This window comes from Rhinatrema bivittatum, chromosome 4 (assembly GCF_901001135.1).
Source record: "Rhinatrema bivittatum chromosome 4, aRhiBiv1.1, whole genome shotgun sequence".
Classification (NCBI taxonomy): Eukaryota; Metazoa; Chordata; class Amphibia; order Gymnophiona; family Rhinatrematidae; genus Rhinatrema; species Rhinatrema bivittatum.
The window spans coordinates 13,437,745-13,443,002 of record NC_042618.1 but is presented as its reverse complement, the minus strand read 5'-3'; the positions used below and the strand labels follow the sequence as shown (position 1 = coordinate 13,443,002).

At 39.9% G+C, this 5,258-nt stretch overlaps 1 long non-coding RNA gene across 1 annotated transcript; it reads left to right on the top strand.

The window, feature by feature from the left end:
- Positions 1 to 3,127: 3,127 nt before the first annotated feature.
- Positions 3,128 to 4,665, top strand: LOC115089285. The gene is made up of 2 exons (XR_003856039.1): positions 3,128 to 3,339; positions 4,442 to 4,665. It is a non-coding gene; the product is annotated as an uncharacterized LOC115089285 (long non-coding RNA).
- The last annotated feature ends 593 nt before the right edge of the window (positions 4,666 to 5,258 follow it).

Here is a 5,258-nt window from a genome sequence, read left to right as displayed (position 1 = left end):
GACATAATCCTACCAACCTTTACTCACTTTTTATTCACTCTCTATTGATTTTATTTTTACTTTTGTCCATTTTTGTTATTTCATTTTAAGATTATTTTATTCTTTTGTGTTATTTACTGCTTTTTATGTTTTTCTATTTAATTATGAATGTACTATTGTATCTCACCCTGAATGTTGGAGGGTGCGGGCAATAAATACTTTAAAATAAATAAATGAATAATTTCTTGGAGGCCTTTTTAAAAAAAAATAGTGTTACACCTCGGCTATCCTTCAATGCTCAGGTATAGTGATAGATTTTAATGGTAGGTTTATGATTATCAGTAGCAAGTCTATAATCTGTGTTTCCTCAGAACTTTAGGGATGAAAGTCTTCAGATCCTGGTAATTTACTGCTATTTAGCTTGTCAATTTGCTTTAGTGTATTTTCAAATCTCAAAGTGATTTGTTTCAGTTCATTTGAATTATCACATTCAAAGAATGGGTCCTGTGTTATTATCTTCCCAACTTCCTCTTCAGTAAAGACCGAAGCAAAAAATTAATTTAGTCTTTCTGCTGTGGCTCTGTTTTCCATGAGTGCCCCTTTTAGCTTCTTTTAGCCTATCTAGTTGCTCATACCCCTTATGATCTTAAGATTAATCCCTTGATATCTCCAGTAACCTTTGATGTGTCTGTGTTTATCTGAAGTTTTTAATATTTTGGAATTGTTTTTAAATTACTTGGGATGTAAGAGAAATTGTGATTTCTTCAAGAGCTGTGATCCCCAATGTATTCTGCTGCCATGCTTAATAAACCCAAATGCTGTATTGAGCCACCCTTCCTGTATCCAGCCTGAATTTGTGTAGAGTGAGACAGGGGCTTAGTTATGTTTAAAAAGCTTTTCCACCCATGATTCAATTCACCTGCTTTTAGATCAGCTATAAAGAGTCCCTTAGCATTTTCCTTCTTGTCCTGGATAGGTCTGAATAGACAAGAATCAGATCAAGCTTTTATGATAAAAGGTCCCGATACAGGTAGAATGTCAGTGGTGGCAATAGCCTGTACTGCTAATTACTTATTTCCAGGATGCTTTAGTACTACATGATCCTTTTATTGCTCTTCAGACTAAGGTGTAGTGGAATTAGCTGCTAGGGATGTACATGGAAAAAATTTTATTTCAGTTTGTTCATTTATTTCATAAGGCACCACCATTTGGTTCATTAGTTTCAAAAAAAGAAATACTTCTTTGTTCATTTTATTCATTTATTTATAGTCAATGGAGAATGCAATGCAGTCTATTTTGGGCTCCAGAATTGGGGTTTTCTCATCAATTCTAATGAAACTTGTGGCAAGACATTATCAGAAAGGGGAAAGAACTCCAAGGTACCAAGAAGGTGGCGAAGTGGCACCAAAAGTGCCATGAATAGCCTAAGGCGCTGTAAAGGAGCAAAGGGTACCAGTAGTAGCAGGAGTTCTCCAAAGCACCATCAAAGGATCAAAGAAGCAGCAAGAGTGGGAAGAATATCCTATGGCTTCAAAAGAGGGTACCAACAAAATTGGCATGAACCCTCAAAGACAGCACATGAGGCAAAGTGGCACCAAGAGTAGCATCAGTATACTAAGGCACCATGAAGGGGGACCAATGCAGAAAAGGTGACAGGGAAATTCTAAAGCACTAATAAAGTAACAAAGCAGCACAGAGTGGCATCAACACACCAAGGCACCAAAAGAGGTGCAAAGTAGCTTCCCCACAGTGGCAAAAACACTTCAAGGTGTACAGTCTGGGACATGATAGCAAGTACCTAAAAGTTCAAAGTCTGGATAAGGTAGCAGAGTGGAAAAAAAAAGACCTCTAATGTGTAGGATAAAGAGTATACCAGTAAGGCATGGAAGATGTTTGTCTTCCTGTTGAAGCACTTACCATTTGTCAGATTTAAGTGCATAAGCTTTTATTACATTCCCTCTTGAAATTGATCTTGTTTCTGGATGGAATGATAGGTTTCTTGTGAAATTTACTTTCCAGTTGAAACCTTCATCAAAAATCAGAGCATGACGATGGTATCTCATCAGTGTAGCTTTCCTGGAAATTTGTGAGGTTTGCTTTATTAAGAAAGCTTTTCCCATATTCTGTAGCTGAACATAGCCTGATTTTCAGGTGTTACATTACTTCTCTCTTCCTACTAAATCTTTACCACATTCAGAATATGTAAAAGGTCTCTCCTACAATTATTTTCTTTTGTGCCTACATTTACTCCTTCTGATTGAGGATTTTTGGGGCCAACACACCCCAGTATAATCAATTGAGAAAAGGGTGGGAGAACTAAGCTGGGATCCTGGAAATGTACAACAAAACAGTAAGGTATAGAGCCAGAAAAGAGATGGGGTAGGAGCAGAAACTTATATTTGTTTTCTTTATTCACAATTTTTGTTTCTGTGGACAAAACACCTCAGTATAACCAACAAAGAAACAGGGTGAAAGAAATAGTTGGGAATGTAGAGGGATATAACTAAATGAAGAACCATATAAGAAGTGAGGTACGAGGAGAAACCTGCATTTTTTTCTTTTTTAATGTTTTTCAAAACACCTCAGTATAACCAACCAACCAACAAACAGGCACCAAAAATCCCATGCTGGTGTATATAATACTAGAATAAATATTCTGCTATAGTGAGAGGCTCTTGTTGAGCCTCTCACTATAGCAGAATATTTATTCTAGTGTTGAATTCTTTGTTTCTGCTCTCTTTGGGTTTTATTTCAGGTGTATATAATAAGCATGGCTGGTAGGCACATTAACAGTATAACCCCCTGTAAGGGATATTGCAGAATCAGCTGCAGCACTGACATTGGCCTGGAATGGAGATGATCTATCCTTGAACTGCAAGAACAGATAGTGAGCAATCCTGTCCTGGCATAAATAAGTTTGCACCTGGCATACAGTAGGCTATAAATAAGTTTTGCACTTCGCATGCACCCTTCGGCACCTGGCATACAGTAGGCTATAAATAAGTTTGCACCTGGCATACAGTAGGCTATAAATAAGTTTGCACTTCGCAAGCACCCTTCGGCACCTGGCATACAGTAGGCTATAAATAAGCTTGCACCTGGCATAAAGATAAGATTACTTCGCACACACATAAGCTTGCACCTGGCATGAACATAAGATTACTTCGCACGCACCCTTCGGCACCTGGCATACAGTAGACTATAAAAGAAAGGTAACTTTGGACGACAAACCGAGAGAGAAAGAGTTCCTTTGCGGAAGAGCAAAGTGATGTTTTGTCCTTTGTAGACGTACAAAGTGAAGACCCCTTTTTCGCCTGTGATGCGCTCTCTCCTTGCCAGGCTGATGATGAAAAGGGTGTAGTGAGTATTGGCCGAAATATTGTGCACGGATACAGATGTATATGCTTAAGCAATATCTTTAATGCTTAGAACTGTATATGCTTAAGCTTAGAACTGTATATGCTTAGAACTGTATATGCTTAGAACTGTATATGCTTAGATACTCTTAATACTTGGACTTAAGATTGTATACCAATAAACATATTATTTTACTTTTACCTTATTCTCGCCTACCTGATTCCTTACACCCCCTAAGGTGGTATATCTGGGGCATGGCAGGTAGCATAAAAGCAAGAAGATTCCAATTTGGGGCTGGAAGATAGGCAGTGCAGTAGCAGCAAGAATTCCAAGGTATATCATTCGCATTACAAGTAGGCAGAGCAGTAGCAGCAAGACCCTGAAGATGATATATAAGGGCATGGAAGGTAGGCAGAATGGCAGCAAGGCTTTCAAAGAGCTTTCAGTCCCTTCTGGAAAGTGAAGCAAAGACAGATTGATTTTCAGAAAGACCAGCTTCTCCATGAAGTCTGGCACCAGTCTTGAATGATAAGAGCTCATATGTCTTTTGTCATTGAGAAGACATGCTCACTGGGGCACACTAGTTGGAGGGTAGAAAAGATAGTGCTAAGCCACCTTGGTTAGGTCTGGCCAGACTATGGTCTTGTGTGCCTAATATACTAATACATTTGTGTCCATGTCCTCAGTGGGCAGAAATATTTGCTGGGGTATCCTTTGCTGAGGTGGGTGAGGATTTCTCTTGCCCGCTGCTTTAGTTATGGCCTGTGTAAGGATTGATGGTTCATTGCAGGCAATGTGGCTTTGATGTGTTTAGATGGGGAAGGAGGTTCTAATTGACAGACAGTGTGCTCACTCTTTCCTGTGCTACATCCCTTCTATGCCTGTATCTCTGGTATTCCTGTTTACACACCCTAGTTACCAGCAACTCTTTCATGAATAAGACATGCTGGAACTGGAGGGTAAGACTCTCTTTCATCTGTGGATCACAAAATGTAGCAAACATGTATGTATTGTTTTCTGTGAAAGGTCTCAGTCTTTCTTGCACCTGTTGTAAGTCTGCTTGTATTCCCTCTTGCTCACAGAAGTCCTCTAACTTTTCCTCTAGAATATTTACTATAGGGATGACCCCATCCTGGGTGGCAGTTCTAGAACTCGGATCCACATGGCTTCTTTGAAGGGCTTCAGGATTTATACCAGCTGCCTCATCACTACCCAATCATGATGCCCAGGAGGCAATGCACACCTCTCTCTTTTTCCGGAGAGAGATCATGAAGGGGTGTCTGCTGCTCTACTACTGTTTCATTAATAAATCATATATTTGAGATTGTATTTTGTGAATTTGTGAGTTCTCTTTTGTTGATATAACTACTAACCTCTGCAGCATCATACATGTGGAATTCCAGTGGATGCCAACATCTTGAATCAGATGCTTGGGAGTCATCCCAAATTCTTCCTGCTTCTCATGGAGAAGGTTCTATGCCTTCACGCTTTGATAGAAATGCCCTGTGATTTTCCTGCATTTCTCTATCAGTTAGTTCAGGAATGGATTCCCATAATTGTTGGGGTGGGCCTCAGAACAAAGCAATAGATACCGTGAAAGACACTATCTTCTATTGCCTTTACCATATTTGCACCACTGTCACAGAGAAACCTGCCTGAACACTCCTGCCTCTCCAGTCTAGCTGCCAACCCTCCAGCATCTTTCTTTTGGCTGATAAAATATTGTATGAGGTATAGGGGCTATTCATCCACAGGCTGTGCAGCAAAGCCCACCTGCGTCATGATACTCCATTCCCACTGCTAGCTCCTACTTCAGGCAAGTCCTACCAGTATGCTATCAGGGAGAGGTATCTGGACCAGTGTTCATACTGGTCTAGATATCAGTGGTGAAATGTATGCTATTTCCCTCTGCGTTAGCCAGC